The sequence below is a fragment of the Microplitis demolitor genome, chromosome 5 (genome assembly GCF_026212275.2).
Source record: "Microplitis demolitor isolate Queensland-Clemson2020A chromosome 5, iyMicDemo2.1a, whole genome shotgun sequence".
NCBI classification, from domain to species: domain Eukaryota; kingdom Metazoa; phylum Arthropoda; class Insecta; order Hymenoptera; family Braconidae; genus Microplitis; species Microplitis demolitor.
Window position 1 is genome coordinate 2,778,540 of NC_068549.1, and position 17,916 is coordinate 2,796,455.

The 17,916-nt window shown below is 34.9% G+C and overlaps 1 protein-coding gene across 14 annotated transcripts in view; it reads right to left on the minus strand.

Annotated features, from left to right (window-relative positions):
• Window positions 1-17,916, minus strand: part of LOC103577124 (forkhead box protein P1) — a 149,348-nt gene that overhangs the window by 65,261 nt on the left and 66,171 nt on the right. For 2 of the 14 annotated variants that reach the window (XM_008557639.3, XM_053739417.1), the window contains exon 1: window positions 10-468. The exons of 11 other annotated variants lie outside the window; for them this stretch is intronic. The gene's annotated coding sequence lies outside the window, so the exon portion shown is untranslated. Of the gene's footprint in view, window positions 1-9; window positions 469-497; window positions 517-17,916 lie in introns of those variants that run through there. One more of the 14 variants, XM_008557641.3, reaches the window with a different exon arrangement.

Genomic DNA, 17,916 nt, shown 5'->3' on the forward strand with positions numbered 1-17,916 from the left:
AAATCTTACATCATTTTTATTCTTCTTTTATGTTTTTTTTTTTTTATCAATTTTCCAACAAAATATTAATCACTGATAATTCCAAAAATTACACAAACACAATCACTCAATCCAACAATCACTCAAAGTAAAAAAAAAAAATCACTGCATAAAAATGAACACGAAAATTAAAAATCGGCGAACAGCACGCGTGAATCACATGTTTACGCACGTGGAAAATATGAGTACGGCGCGGATTTAAGGGAAAAATTTTTGGGATAGTTGTAAATGTAAAAGGAGAGTAAGGAATGATAATAAAAAAAATATAATAACAAATAATAACGAGGTAATGGAGCACGTACGTGGTTTTAAATGCGGTGGCCGAGTATTATCGGAGGACTAAACACTAAAAGCGGCGATGCCAAGCGTACAGAGAGTAGAGTAGAGTAGAGAGTCAGCCGAACCCGCCGGGGCTGTTGCTTATTGTGTAAATATAAACAAATATAGTTGAAACGAACCAACAGGCCTGCTTTTAGTTTCCCCCCTCCTCTTCCTTACCCCCCTCTCTTAACATCACAAGCACCACACATGAAATACACACATATATACATTTATACGTATACAACATATATATTAAATGCCCTGTCGACCAAGTAAAGCTTGGCTATACTACACAATACACTACACAAATGTAATAGTTGTCGAGTGTGTTGCTTGACGGTGTATACACTTTTCTCTCCATTCCCCACTAATGTGTACACGTCATCTATGTGTACACACGCTATCTCACTTCTCACGTCATCTCTCTTACACCGTTTTACATATATTCCATTTGCCAGCACATAACTTTGTTGAGCCGCGAACGCGAGCGCGAACTAAACGCAAAACTCCTCGTGGACGTGAGAACGTCAACGTCCAAGTCGACGGCGGACTCCAAACGCGGCCCTTTTGCTTGATATTTTGAATTTTCAGTGTTATTGGCTAACATTTAAATCGACCCGCGAATCACTCAGATACCGCCAGCGTAATAGAAAATTTTTTTCAAAGAATTTCGAAATTTGGTACATTGATTAAATTTTAAAATTTAATTATTGAGTGGGTCAAAAAATTTTTTTTGCTGCACTGATCGTTTGAATTAATTGTAATATATATCAATTGATAGTAGTATAAAAAATTCAAAAATATATGAGCACACTCACTCAGAGGCTACCGGGAAATAAAATAAAATTTTCCATGATTGCATTTATTTTTTGATAAAAAGTCTCATAAATATTAAAAACAAAAATATATTTATAAATCGAGTTTCCATTGGCGTGATCGAACAGCGAGATCGTTACAGTATTTTATTAAAATGTTTTTTCAAGTCTATTCCACGTGATCCCTCACAGATGTTTACGAGTAAACATTTTCAGAAGATTAGTCCCGATATGCCATGTGTTCGGTTCTCTCGGCATTAGCATTAGCCTCAGCCCGCGTAGTTTCTTTATTCTACAAGCAACAAAAAATAAAAAAAATAATACTAAATAAAAGCAAAAGGGCTTGACGTCAAAAGTAAACCGAACCGAAGTCGGTTATATGCGAGGCGGAAGTACATAGACGCTCTAAAAAAAATAATAAATAATAAATAATAATAATAATAGTCATCATAATAACATCATAAAAACCGAGTTAAGATCAAGGGGAGAAATTTTTCTTTCAACTTCCATGTCCGTGTCTACGTCTATCATAGACGAATATTTGGCAACATGATGCCATTTTTTTTTTTATTAATGTCTTTTGTCGTGAGTTGTATTCACGTTTTTAAAGAGTCATTGAAATGAATTGTAAAAAAAAATATTTAGCCCTTTCTATTTGTGATGATGGTAATGTAGGCACAAGTATATTACATATTACATACACGCTGAATTTAATATCAGTGTATCATAATAGTAGTGTAGGATACAGTTGTAGGTACAACATATATATAATATACATGTATATAACAGTAGATTTTAGTTTCGCGGGGTTTATTCTTGTTTTGTGTAGGTACAGTATATACTTTGGGTTTAGTTTTGCTGGGGAAAACTAGAACTGCTCTACTATCAGGCAACCAGAATAAGAACAAGCATCGACTTAAATCCCATGGGCTTTACGCATCCATTGTCGAGCTAAACAGAGAAAGACAGCTAATGACAAGGACGGAGTTGATAAAAGTAGGGTTCCTGTATAAACGTCATGGCTACTGCCAAACCGTTTTAGTCTGTTGTGTAGTAGTAGGGTAAAATCCTTTAAATATATATATAGATGTAGATGTAGATGTATATTATTTCTCTAGATCGCATCATCTCTTTTATCGTTTTCTCTTTCTTCGGTCCTATGACAACACAAGTGCTACCTTATACTATCCGCACACCCGGCTAGCTAGTCACTTTATATGTTTATTTTGTAAATTCACTCTCTTCCGTTTTATTATAATTCATTTATTATTAAACAACGGCAAGAAAGATAGTTATTTATTAATCTGCGATGGAGTTTAATGATAAATATTTATTAACTTTTTTTTTTATGCGGGAACTCAGGATTTTTTAATTTTACTAAAAAAAAAAGGAAATTTATTTGTGATTTTAAAATAATTTTTACGGACATAGAAAAAAAAATTTTTTTTTACCCGTGAATTGTCGTAGGTAATTAGCAAAGTGTAGACAAGTACATAAGATAGTGAGAAAAAGGATAAAAAATAAAAGGTAGTGGACAGAGCGGTGAGTAAGGGGTTGGTTTTGAATATGCAGACACAACAGGTCAGAGTGGTTACTCTCATCGCTGAACGGAAAAGAAAAAGTACGGGAGGCTTTTTGGCCATCTCTAAATAATAAACGAGAGGATTTAAGCCCTCAGACCGGACCCGCAGACTATAAGGGTTGCTACATAAAAATACTTGAATCTGAGAAATTAGCGAGTCGGTAACGGGCTGTCGGGGACATAGGATAGGATAGGAATGGGCTCTCATCCAGCCACTGCCACGTTGTATGCCGGCAGTTGGGTAAAAACCCTGATGATGATGATGAAGAACGAGCTCCGAGTGCAGAGCAGAGCGAACCTATGCCACGGCCATAATACAGTCGGAGCAAGAGAAAAAACCTCGAGAATGAGAATGAGAAAAGAGACGACAAGAGACGAGACGTAGGTAGTTTAACATCCGCGGCGAGGAACCAAAGGGAGTGAGCACTAGAAGCTTCTCTATACTAAAAGGGTTGAATTAATGTCGCGATAAATATATGATTTAAGGTGGAAACGTTTGCAACTCCAGCTAATTTTTTATCTCAGAACCGACGCCGAGGGTTTTTTATTCACTGTCCCATCTTCACTCACTCCTATCTAAAACTTTTATCCCCTCCCATCTCCTTCACTTTCCCACCTTCACTCCTTTATTGTCTTTTTTATTTATTTTTATTAAATTATTTTTTAACTTAAAAATATTTCCCGCCGCGATCATTTTTTACTCAGAATCACGTTCGCGGTCCGTTTCAGCTTTTTTGTCCTCTATCCTCTTTTAAATTTTTACTCCCTCTATTTTTTTTTTAAATTATTATTTTTTTTTTTTACTTTTTCACTGCAAATACCAACGATTTACTGCGAAGTAAAATTTAACGTCACATACTTTTTATACTAAAACCAAAGCTCTTTCGCGACATTACGAGAATGTTCTACGAACTAGCAATAATTAATACAAAAATGGAATATAAAATATATACATATATATGTTTTTTTATTGCTCATTTGAATGAAGAATAATGAGGATGATTTATTCACAACGATGTCGCCTTAAAGTCGCTGTATACAAGGTCAAGCAAAAAAAGTCTTCGGTGGTTGCGGTAGCGGGTGGTTATACAATTCAATGTCCCGTGACCAAGTCCGGTGGCCGGACATTCTCGGGGACCTATAAAAGAGTGTTTTACGAGTTTAAAGATAATACGATGAGCGATGCAAACTGTGTCCAGTCATGCCTAAGGAACACAAGCGTAATCCTAGCGTATATGCATATGTATATATATATATATATATATATGTGATTATTGCGCCTTACCCCGTAGCAATCTCTTTCTCTGGGAAACCAAGAGATGGGAAAAGATCCTATCCCCTAATATATCAATTCGTGTATATATATGTGTATGTATAAGTAGATATATATTCTAATGTTAGCCAGGGTAATCCGAAAAGTGCAAACGTTGTGGAAATGGAGGTTTAGCCGCAGTTTCCTGGATAAGGATCCTACGTCCGATTTGTGTAGTAAGAGACGGAAGTGAAGGAGGTTAAAATGGTTTTTTTTATGGCACAAGACAACTATAGCATGTCCATGTCACGTATGAGTTGCTGATATACGCCAAATTCCCACAGAACCCACGGCGACTACTAAAGGTTACTCGAGTGTCCCATCGTGATTTTGCGGTGCGGGCACGGGCACTGCCGTGGGTGCGAGTAACGGATATATATCTATATGAGAGACTAGATAATTGGGGAAGCGCGTGTTTGTGGTCCCGATGGGATTCACCATCACCCATCACTAAAACCCGGGTTTCCTCCTTTTTGATACGTGCTAACGCTTAAATGTACTCATCTCTGCTGGATGTATATTTAATCCAATCGAAAATGCTTTACAATTTATTCAAATTTATCAGCCCCATCGAAGTCCACCAGTTCTATTAAAACCGACACTTTATTTTATCCATCCGAGCGGTATAAGTATTTTTATGTTAACGTGTTAATTCGATTCTCCGAGTATCTCTTTAGTTAGCATACTTATCACTCTAACTGCTCCAACAAGGAGGAAAAAACATCTCCTGCACTGTTAAAGTGTGCGAACTCTATAGAGTTCGACATAAAGATTTAAAAAGATAGAAAAAAAAAAGTGTAATGATTACTAGGAGGGACGGCTGTAGAAGTAACTGATCCTGTTGATAATATCGGACCTCGTCTCTTCACCAGGACATTGGCTGTTCGACTATTGTCAGAGTAATGTTGATTGGATTCAAGACCGAAAGCATTAATCTGCCTTCTTTTATTATCCACTAAGGGTCTTCGGCTCATACTCCCCAACAATTTCTGTTTCAATTCCGCTTGTGAATCTCTTTAGTCGAGACACTCAAAAAACTCCACGTCTTCGTCTACGTCCATGACCATTTCGGACATTTTATTTATTCTTTTTTCTTTCTTTTAAAATAAAAAATAAAACAGAGATAAAAATAAATAAAATCGGATGTCTGGAAACAGACGAATGTGTAGAAATTTCCTCGAGCTAGATAAATGATCGTAAGTGGTGGACAGAGTCCGATAAGGGTGTTTCTGAAGGCCCGTTCTATCCTACAACCACTACTACCACTACTGGCACATATGACTACGACTACAACTACTGAGATCTGCTCGTCTAGGGGCAAAGACGCATTTTATTTCCAAAAGGACGGAGCTCTTTGTTTAGCCGTTTATAGTGGAAGAGATTTTCTGGGATTGTCACACTGGAGGCTCTGATAGCGAAACGAGCTGGGTTGGAAACCCGGGATCGGTTTCGTTTTGTACAGTCTTACGTCCGAGCTATTCCGTGAAGAAACAAATCTATGTATGTGTTGCATGCCGGACATATGAAAGCTCCAGCTAATGCTCAAGATGTTTTTTTAGCTTCTATTCTCCGTCTAAAGGTTATCAGCTTTCTCTGCTTCGGCCAGGGCTTTCTGTACGACAACCCAAGAATCCTGGGAATAGCTTTGGTATTAGCTGACAACTCTGGACATTGGATCGCCACCAAACCCCTGATTTCTTGACTTTTTGCTTGTTTTCTTGGTTCAGTCTCGCTTATACGGGCATGAACTGACACCGTGCGATTGCCCGGCCCCATTTTCGAACCGCGAACATTTATGGCTGTTCACGTGGGATCTAAATAAAATTTTTAAATCTTATTAATTTTTAAAGAAGCAAACGGCTGATAATTGTCAAATTTTTCACATAAATAATAAATAATGGTCTCGTTAATTAAATAAATAAAAGCAGTTAATTATAATAGTTTGTGGTTTATTTGAAAATCGAGTTGTCCGAGCATTTCCTTGTAATATATACTTGGGTAAGGACCGTTTGATAATCTTCTGTAGCGAGGTTTGAAGTTATGCAATAATGAGCTAATGTGGATAATAGGATTACTCAGAAATCTCCTATAATTGGCCGGTGAAAAGGTGAGCTTTCGTTTCTCTAATACTCTCAGTCTCTTATACGTCCATTCAGCGATTCTTAACTTCTGGAAGCCTTAAGCTCCGGCGAAATTTATAACTTGTTTATCTTCAATTTAATTTGTTAGAAAAAAAAAAAAAAAATAAACAAATTTAAAAAATAGTAGTACGGGTAACAAAAGAGTTGACAAATGTTTGTTTTAAAATATTTTTTGTTATTATGTTGCAACAATATCATCGATAGAGGTTGTTTTGTGACCGCAGTATATTGTGATATGTTGAAACAGTTTGTCGATGATGTGACAATAGTAGGAGCTAAAGCCCGAGAGGGAGAAAGCTGTAGAATTATTAATAGAATACCGGCGAGGTTTGTATGATAGTACAAAGTCTATTCAAAACATGGAAAATGATGTATGGCTATCTGCCAATCAACCCTCCCCCTCTTTAGCCCCCAATCCATTTGGCTTTCATTTGCAAACCCTTATTCATTTTAAAATTAAAAATATTGTCCAAAGAACTTAATTAGGCTTAGAGCCATCATATATATTTATATATCGGACTTTGATAAATTAAAAATTTTTTTTTATAAAAAATCGATTCAGTTTCGAAAATTTAGTGGCTGGGGTATGCTAATAAATAACGTAAAAATTTATTGCCAGGTCATGGATCTAAAGTTCCAGCATGGGTATATATGTATAGCTGGGGTTGGATTACTACACTAGGAACTTGCAAACTCACCCGAAGTATTTACTGTGAGAACTGGTCAGAGACTATCTGTTGTGTGGGAGGGTGGCAAAATGTTATATTTGCCAGTGTGTAGCGAGATCAACGTCTTCTTCTTGCCCTCTTACACACTACTTACTACTTACTGCTTTTGCTACTCTACTGGTTAGGCTATATACCCACTTGTGTTGGAGTAAATAAAGAAACGAGAAAGCATATCCCTGGTATATATTTTTTTTCTTTCGTTTGCTGCTAAATCCGAGGGTCTACCAAGGAATGAGAATTCGTATTCCCATGTTTGCCACCCTGTCCAGTCTGGATATATATATATGTACATATATTTATACTGTAGATGATGAAACTTATCGTGTCCTTGATTTATGAGTCCAACTAAATCGATTTGTCAATCATAAAATACAATGGACCGCTCAATAAATGTATGACTCTATTTAATGAAAAAAAAAAAAAATAAATAAAAGTTGATAAAAATCTATGGGGTAAAAAACCCTATTCATTTTTTATTGATTAGATACTCCGTTGAAATAATTGATTTAATTTATTGACTGGTTTCAATTTTTTGGGGGTTCATATGAAGGGAAAAATATAAAAAAACATTTTCTTTGAATCGCTATTTATTTTTATTAAATAAAATAACTCATACCTTTTCCGGTTCAAAAATAAATTTAAGGAAAATAAAATTTGAAGGGTGGGTTGGTTTAAAGAATGGCAAAGTGATGATAATTTTGCATGAGATCACACTAAATATATACTCTCACCGCCCTCATTCGAAACTCATCACCCCGGTTATATATATATACACATATATATATATATACACATCAAGTGCTGGAGCGTATAGTGTCAATGAATAAAAATTTTCCAAGGGTTCTTCAGACCTTTTGATGCCGATTTTAGAGCCTCAATCCCCTAAATTACCCTCTGGCCTACCCCCGCCGACTCTCTGCCTAAGACATTATTTTGTACCACCGAGGGGCAGTGAGAGGATCAACCCGCGGTGGAATCTCGCGGCTCACAATCACCAGTCGCGGCTCCAAGTCGTACTTATTTACACTTGACTGCCCTTAGCTGCCCTATAGCCTCCAGACTACCGATTCAAGACTATTTTCAGTCCCTCCCACCAGAGATTTTTCCTCTCGACCCCGCAGCTCCCTAATGCCCTCACCTATCTCTTCTTCAAGTCGAGCAAAACTTGCTAGCGAGATAGACAGAGTAAGAGCGTAACAAAGTCTTTTCTCAACTATTATATATATATATATATACTAACACCAAGATGGTTTTCAACCGGGATCATTATGCTGCGCCTTAAGTCGAGCTAATATGTCCTCTTCATCTCTCCCCCTTCCAAAAGTTCTTCATCGTCTTTAGTATATCCTATCGTATCTTACAGTGGGTGTAACCAACCCCCATGAAGACTTGACGTCGCGACTCAGACAATTTAATGCCACATTATAAATTATACAATGACATTTGTGTTTTATATCTCACTAATTTTTTTTTCATCGCGTTAAATAAATAATAAATAAATCGAAATAAAATTTCAATTTACGAACACATAAATTTATTTTTACTGGCTCACAAATGGGTGAATGAATATATTGATACTATAATAGTTAAATATAAATATAAATATAAATAAAAATAAAAATATAAAAAATAGTATCAGCTATTATACTTCAGAGACATTGAAAAGGGGATGGAAATCCCTGGAAGATAGAATCCAGACGCGTTTCGCGAGAAAATCCTCAGAGGGCGGTTATGAATAATAGTCGTTTGGTCCTCGACAGTTTCTCGCGCCTCGAACATCCTTGTCGTCTTTCCACTTTTTTTACACACCATGACGACACATCCAATCATTTCCTTATTACGATATCGATACATTATTTTATAATATTATATGCTATAAGCTGGGGTCGTTGGTACGCGAAAGTGAGCGAAAAAAATACTGAGGGTCGTAACAATGGATTTCTTCAAACCATAAATTAAAAATAATAAATTATTTTATTTAAAATATTTTTAAAAATAAATTTTTAAGTAAATTGAGGGGTTGAAAATATCTCAATAATCGAAAAGGATAAACATTGGCGGTATATAGGCTTAATCCTAAGATCTTCGCCCCCTATGCTACTAAAATCAGTGGGTAATTGACGCTATTTTTTCTCCACCCTCAAAGGAGGCTTTGAAACCGACCTTGCTCAAGTGCTGAGGATTTTCTTTCAGACATTTAAACTTTTTTTTTTTCAAGATAAAAATAAGCAACACCAGCAGTAGCACTAGCAATCGCGCCACCTAATGGTAGTAGTATAGTAATAAAAAAAAAATATATGAAAATAAAAAGATACTCAAAGATGAGCTTAGCTGACTAAATAGAAACACTTTTTACTTAAGATCCCAATTTACGTTTAATCCCGAATATTTAAAATAAAATTATTTCTTATTAGGGTAAGGCCGGAAAAAAAGGTCAAGGAAAAAATGCACTTTCTTGATCCTTAGTACGCTGGGTCTTTTATTTTTAACCGAAAATGAGACTAGTTTTAATCGCCAATAAAAATTTTTTTGGGGCAATTTAAAAAAAAATGTTGAGGAATTCAAAAATTTAAATATCGTATTTTACCCAGCCCTTTTTAAGTAAATGAAAATTGGAAAAATTTTTTTTTAAATAGATATATACGAATGGGTGTGAAAACTATATATTTTTCTCACGTATTTATTTTTTCAAGGTTTAAAGTAAGAACACAAAGACGAGTTTTGGTCCGAGGGCAATAAAGTTTAGCTCCCTATCACGAACGACTGAATCTTAGATTGAAGGGACCAATGCCTCTGTTTGACGAGACGTGATAATTGGAGATTTAAAGATACCGTCTCTTTTTCTTACTCCGATAAAACTAAATAAAGAAATTATTCAGTATCTGATGATGTATTTTCCTCGGTTTCGTATTCACGAGGGGTTCAAGTTCTCTTTTCTCACAAGTTTTTGTTTTACAGTTTTTTGTTATATTTCTGTGCTAATTTTATCAGACCAGCTCTTCATTAATCTGTCACAATTAATCACAAGGTAGAAATATTTAAAAAAAAAAAAAAAAATTCAAAACAATAGTAAATAAAATTAAAATAAATAACGAAAGGAATAAAAAGTCTTTGTGATTATTTGATGAAGGGTATAGTGGGTGAAAGAAAATGTACAAACAATCGTCTGGCATATTTTCGATTATCGTCCAACGAAGCGTAATCCAAGGCGTAAATGGCGGATTGTCTCTTGAGTATTGCTAAAGATGACTGCTGTGGGATAGAAAATGTCGATGAGGGTTTCTTTTTAACCCCCCAGCTCTACTTACCCTCACACTTATTCTATCCACTGACTGCTGGGTGAAATGGGCAAGGGGTTAGCGCTCCTTTATCAAGCAAGGATAACGATATATATATATATATAAATATATAAGGTCACAAGCTCCCACAAAGAGGAAGAGTTCTCTTTAAAAAATATAAAAATAAAACAAAAGGATAAAGAGCGTAGGAAGCGGGATAAACAGACAGTTTGGAGTGAAGAGAGCTGGAGAGCAAGAATATAAGAAAGAGTAAGAATAAGAATAAGAGAATTCGTTTCTTCGGAGGAGGAAATGTAAATTTCCAGCGAGCTGGAAGAGGAAAGAGAAAAGAATAAGGGCTCGAATGCCGTGGGTAATATTGAGTGAAGCAACTTGCCTGCCTTTTCATTCTCTTTTACTCTTTTCTTTTCTTTTATTTTATTTTACTTAGCATTTTTTTATCTTACTCCTGTGCACTCTTTATTCTTATCCATCTCACCGGAGTTGTTTAAATTTCATGTGTCAATTGCAAACGTTTCGTACTTTATTTTATCTTCTTAAAATTATTTGACGTTAACCCTGAAGTGTTCAGTTAATAATCGAGTTTATATTTCAACTTTATATACATTTATTATTTTTTATTTGATATATTTATAAGAAAAATAGCAATTTATTCAGGATTACAAAAATTTTTTATTTTGATTTTTACTGAAACCCTGCATCAAAAATTTGGTCAAATTTTTCAACAATAGCAAATATAAAAAATTACAAATAATTATTTTACTGAATGTTTCAAGATTTTTAAAAAATGTACTGAAACGTTTCCTTAAAATTTTTTTTAAACCTCTCCATAACTTTTTTTTTTATTTGTATCACAAAACGATGAAAAAAATTCAAAAATTATTACAATAATTAAAATTAAAATTAGAGCATTTTTTAATTTTTTTTTTTTTTAATTTTGAATATTTATAGAAATAACAAAATAATTGGAGATAAATATCAATAGAAAAAAAAAAGATAAATTTTGATATCATGATTTTTTGATTCACTCAAAATGACACGTAATAAAAAATTCAAGACCGTGGTCACGAGGGTCTCGTCACCGAATCGACGCTGGGTTTAGAATGATACTTTCCTCAGTATATATACATATATATATATATATATATATATATATATATATATATATATATATATATCAATATAAATGTTTAAGGGACAGGGAAGGGTAGATCACTGTCCAGGACGGATAAAGTGAAAGATTTTGGGGGTAAAGCGCCTTGGAGAAGTTTAAAGGGTGGTCACGGAACGTGCCCGGGATCCTTAAGTAGCCAGTGGTAACTTTGGCTATAGAGCTGCTTTGAGTACGGGAATAAGGATCCCAGGATGAGAAGGGTAAAAAAATACACAGGAAAGACGTAAAGAGGACTTGTAAGGAGGTAAAAGAAGCAAGGGCGACGAAGCTCGAGCAACAGTCGCTGAATAAACACAAAGTCCGGTTAAAGTCGTAATAAATGTCTCCTGGCTTCCGACGGCAAGCGAACAATTCTTGGCGCCCATTCTATACGCTTTCTCTTATTTCTTTTATGTCTATACACACATCTATATATATTTATTTTCTATTTTTTATTTCTATCGCTATCTATCTCTGTACTGCTTTTAACTGTTCTCTCACTTCCGCCGGAGACAAACGGTATCAAGGGTGAAAATTGACGGCTTTATCGTACTCACATTGAAAAATTTTACACTCTGTCCTGTTTTGTTTTTTCAAACGTAAATGTCGGGATATTCTTTGCCAAATTTTATTTTATTTTTTTCGATATACATTTTACATTCAAGACAAGTTAATTTATTTCCGTCCAATCGGTTACAAATGTCTTTGAATTTTTGCGGTGTTATATTTAATTTATACAATAACAAGTATATCAGTGATATTGATTTTATAAGTCTAGTATCAGTGGAAGATAACTGTGGAGATAAAATTATGTATAAAGATATATAAGCTGTGTTCAGTGAGGACGTTACGGAAAAAATGCACTTTTTAAATTCAAAATAAGGTAAATTTATTACTTTTCACTCAAAAAAAAATAAAACTTTAAATTACCATTAAAATTTTTTATGATACTGACGTCAGTTAACGTCGAATAATTTTTTAATTTTTATAAAAACGATAAATTATTGAAAAAAAAAATTTTCAAAAAATTGCACCTGTAGTTTTTTTAATTTTCTACATGTGCATTTTTTTTTTTTTTTTTTTTTTTAATTGAATTGTTGAAAAATAATCCGAAGTTTGTTCATTGTCTGCTAAATTTAGGACCATAATTTTTTTTTTTATTTTTAAAGAAAGTCTCAGGCATTTTTTCTTAAAAAAATTTACTAAAATTTAGAACTATTCTGGATACTTAATTTTTTTTAGCTCTTCCTTATCTATGCATTAATTAATTAATTAATTAAAAATATTCTTCAGGTGTAAAAATAAAATATTAAATTTTATTAAGTCGTAATATTAATTATTTAATTAGATACGAAAATAAAAATGTTAAACTGCTGATGCTTGCGAAATAGTATGACCGCATTGGATATATGTACATATATTTATTATTTTATTTTTTCATGAGTCATATAAGACGAGGAAGTAAGCGTAAAAAAAATAAAAAACCTAAGTGAGTGAGTATGTGTCAGAGTAGTGAGACATTAAGTGTATAAAGAGGACGCTGGCGAACGGCCAATTAAAATCGGCCCGCGAAACAACTCGACCCGGGAATATGTGTGCAGTGTATGCATTACGAACAATAATTATAATTATAACTTTGCGAGTACGCCAACAAATAATTTTACATTTTATTGCCAAAATTACGCTTCTAATATTATTTTTAATATTTTAATATGGTAATTAGATCAATAATTTTTTCCACCTATCGGACATATTTACTCACTATTTCCTTGAATTAAACATTTATTTTAATGTTTAAATTTATGACAAACTCCAACTTTTTTTTTTTTTTACACAACTTCGAGTTCAGTAACTTTTTTTTCACTCGCAAACTATAAAATCGATATAAGTATTGAGTAAAATAAAAAAATACACACATGGATAAAAAACCATGAACAAATAATTACTTAATCCACGTGCGCTAAAAATTGTCCACAATTTAAAGTAATCACAATAAAAGTTGGTTAAGAATGGAAAAGTATATAAATGATCACTTAACTATAGGACAAAACCCGATAGGGGAATAAAAAATTACTTAATTTACTTGGACAGTTGTCCATATGTCTTTTTACATATATTCATATTTATAAATGTTTACTCAGTCACGTAAAATTGTCGAGATAAAAATACACTTAGTAACTGCAGTGCATTGTAGCGGGAAAATAATTCTCCCTTAGATAGCATTGAAAAAAAAAAAAAAAAGAAAAAAAAAATAACAATAATTGCTTAATAAAAGTTGATGCTATTTCGCTGCACATGTAATTGAGTTATTACAACCCAGTGAATTATTAAACCTGCAGGTAATGAAAGCTGAATAATTAAACCCCATTATTTTTTTAGTTATCATATATTTCTAGTTTTGAATATAAATAACTCGCGATAATAAATCCGAGTTATTTTTATATGTGTATCGTGTACATGAGAATTAAATTTTATTAGTTTGAAATATAGTCGACCCTTGAGAAGAAAAAATAGACAAACTATAGAACACGATGACCAGACAAAATCAATAATTAATAAATTCAGCTAAAGTGCTTACCGATAAACCATTAATTAAATTTATTATTTTTCGGAAATTAAAAAATTCAAATACTAATTAGTAAAATAATAAATTAAATTATTTTTCCATACAATCAATGAATTATCAGGTGTTTTTTTGGTCAAATATTTAATCTTCGGAAACGATAATAAAAATTCCATCGGAAAATATTTCTCAGCAGCTTATAGAGGCGAGCTTATATATATCCAGAAAATTTTGATGTCAGAATCAAATAGCAGGAGTATGTAGACTAAAGGACCAGAAGGTGTAAGTAGATGTAGGGGGTTAGAAATGTCGAGAGACGAGAGGCTGGTACGGCTCGGGGGCTCAAGGTATAGCGAGGAGGAGAGTTTAAGCAGGGAAGAGGGATGAGAGAAGTCGTTTGGCAATCTTAGGGGATTCCGTGGATACAATGGGATCTCAATACATCACCTAGGCTAACACCAAGACTGGAGACTTGAGACTAGAGAGTGGAGAGCTACCTTTGAAGGCGAATGTTGGTTGGTGTACGCTTACATACCGGCATACACATATATATCAGCCTCCTTATATCCTCACCCCCACACTCTTTGGCATCTCGCATCTTCAGCTCCATCTTATCCTCCTTAAAACTTTATCATCCCCCGCTCTTTTGACTCTTCTGGGTCTAGTCTGGGCTCCTACGTCCTTTTACCCAGCCTTGTAATAGCCGAGACGTTGAACTGTATATTAGTGCATCTAACACAAGTTATAGTTCAACACATTCACCGTAAGCTAAAAGCATGTATACATCTCTCGAGCACAGCAGAAGCTTTACACCACTCGTGGAATGCACTCCAAAATGGCGGCTCCTATCAAATTCTCTCCCTCTGCAGCTTTCACTCTTTACTTAAATTTTATATCCATACATATACATATATAGCAGATAGATAAATTAATCTGGCTTATATGACAAGTCTTAAACATATTTTAGCCTCACACATTCTCATATCTCTTAATTAGTCCCATCTAATTGATACTCCTCCCACAAAACTCTTGGTTCCTCAGCTCTTGCATCAACTTCTCCTCTGGGTGGTTTATTTTAAAATGCAAAATTCACCAGCACGTGAACGCAATGGCGAATATCCAGCCACGTCATACGAAATACCTCCAGGCGAAGGATGTCCACAGAGAAAAGAAGAAAACAAGATGAGGAAAAAAATTTATATATTTTTTTTTTCCTGTCCCCCCCTTTTCGGGTGGAATTCCCCAGTCAGAGGATAGGAAGAGAACCAGGACACATTTTCCCTCGACGGTACAGCACACAGGAGCCTTGAGCGAGAGAGAGAACGAGACGTTGGGAGTGTCGTTTGAGCTTGATGCAAAGCTTTTGGGTTGCCAAAGGTGCATATCTATCCAGCGGGGACGTTGACTCTGCTCCTCGCGGTAGTCAGGGAGAGTTAAAGCTTCCGCCTCTGAAGCTAAATGTACTGGGGTTTAGGGGAGTCTGAGGTGCTCAAGAGCGGGGAGTTATTGTGAAGCTTGCTGCGGGTTACGGGGAATAATTTCGGTACGCTGAGGTGGATGGTAGCTCCAGGATGCTTCAGACGGCGAAGCCGCTGGTGTTGGTGGTGGTAGTGGTGGTGGTGGTGGTGAAGAATGGAGTGGAATGGGGCTCGGTGCATCCCTCGGCTGTAAGGTTTACATGGACTAGATATATTACGTTATCCCAGGTCGTCTGCGAGGATTTTTAGCTGGTCGTTTTGTGTCCGCTGTCTTGTCGCAGACGTAACCAGAAGGCGTGGTCAGTGAGCGTTGGTGGGTTCGCGCACCTTCGCACCTGTTCGCTGACGCAAGGACACGCCCTCGCGGAATTCACGAGTACGCCTCCTACTCTTATTCTTACTATTCTTATTCTTATTCTTATTCTACTTGTACATCTACTTCTTGCTCTTTATCTCCTTCTTATTCATCAGTTTCTCTCTGTCGTCTTGAAACTATCTGTCCTCCTCCTTCAGTTGGTGCTTTTGTTTTCTCACTTGCGATGCTGAGATGTCTCTCGTCTTGTCTCTCCTCTTCTTTGTTTACTCCCACTCTTTATATTCTAGCTCTCTCGCGACGGCAAAAGTGCCTCTGAGAATCGTCTTGTTTCTCCTCTCTCCTCTTTCTCCTCGTCCCCCGTGTCGTCCAAAGTCCTCCCTTCCATCTTTCTCTCGTATATTGGTTCTCATTTTTTTTGCCCATTCGTTCGACACTCGATGTCTAGTTTTTTTTTCCAATGCTACGCTTTTATTTCTACTCCATCTTATTATTAATTTTATTTTTTATTTCAAATTTAACTTTGTATCAGACTAGAAAAGAACGAAGACGAAGAGGAAGAAATAGAAAAAGAGGAAGAGGAAGGGGTGGTAGAAAAAATAGGGAATTTGTTTTTTTGTTTGTATTTGCGGAGGAGAAGTCTTGAGTTATTGGCTGGAGGATGCGGAGAGGGGATTTGCAGAGGTAGGAAAAAAATTTATGGGGTAAAATGGATATGGATGAAAAAGAGGATCGGGGTAAGGGGAGTTGGTGTATTGTAATGTTTGAATTTAACAAATAAATTTTTATTTATTTTAGTTAAAGGGGAGGTGGGCGGGTTGGGAGGGAAAAAGAGGGGAGGGGAAGGTAGGAATTTTGATGAGCAAGTTACGAGTGTTGCAAGTATTATATACGGTGTGGAAATTAACCGAGGACAAGTAAATAGAGGAGAACTGAGACGAGGTATATATATATATATATATGTATATGTATGCGGAATAATGTACAATGTGTAGTTAGATTTTCTAAGACGAGATTGTTGGATAAGTTTCAACAGTGCTTGTATTATATAAGCACATCACTCATGTGTATCGTCGTAATTAGTGACTTAATGAAGCCACGATCGATAGGCTTGTCTTCAAAGATACTGAGAAATTTGGTACATGAGTTTACTCGTCTGTTAAATTAGATAGAAAACTAAATGATTCTTGATGTATGAAAATATATACATTTGTTTTAAAATAAAATTTCTATCTTAGTCCCGAAATGGAAAATGAAAGAACGTATGGATCAAAAAAATTTTTTTTGGATTGAAAATTTTTTGTCGCAAGATTAAGGGAAAGGCGGGGCAATTTGGTCACATCATTCGAAATTCTGACGAGAATCATTTCTCCAGTTCCATTTCTAGACTAGTTTCCTCTGATTAAAAAAAAATAATTGCCCGCTTGGGGTAGACCATTTAAGCCAATTTTTTTTAATGTCGTAAATAATTTATCGAATTTGCTTTTCAAATTACAGCTCTGTTTTTCGATAAAAATTAAATTTTATTTTTATATATTTTTGATGACAATAGAAGTATGTAAAAAAATGAATGGAAAAAGTAAATCAAAGTAAAAAAGACACTTTCACAACTTTATCTTATTTTATGTCAAAACGATTTAAATTTTACGACAAGCGTATAACTGAATCACTCGCTAAACTATATTTCAATCTTTTCTCATAAAAATACGATACTTATCTATTGTACAATGTTAAATCCATACCAATATCCCCATAATTCGAATATTAAAAAATTTTATATCCATTAGCCATAAAAAAAAAATTCATACAATAAAATTTAAACAAATACTTTCGTAACTAAAAAAATAAACAATTCAAATTTTTACTTGATATCAACTTAAAAAAAAAAATAATTTCCACAAAAATGAATCACGTGTTTAAAATAACCACGTGGCAGTATACAGGTCGTTTGGGAAGTTGAGTAACAGGATAGGAGGGTTGTTTAGAGAGAGAAAGTATTCGTGAATAAAAGGAGACAGATATAAGCGAATAGCCAGACACAGAGAGGAGTAAAAGCAACAGCAACAGCAGCAATAGCAGCACGTGGAAGAGGCTGGTGACGCGCGCTACTCTGTTCCCTGTTGTGTGTATATCTATCAGCAGAGTGGCGGTGCTTTTCACCCTACTGCAGTG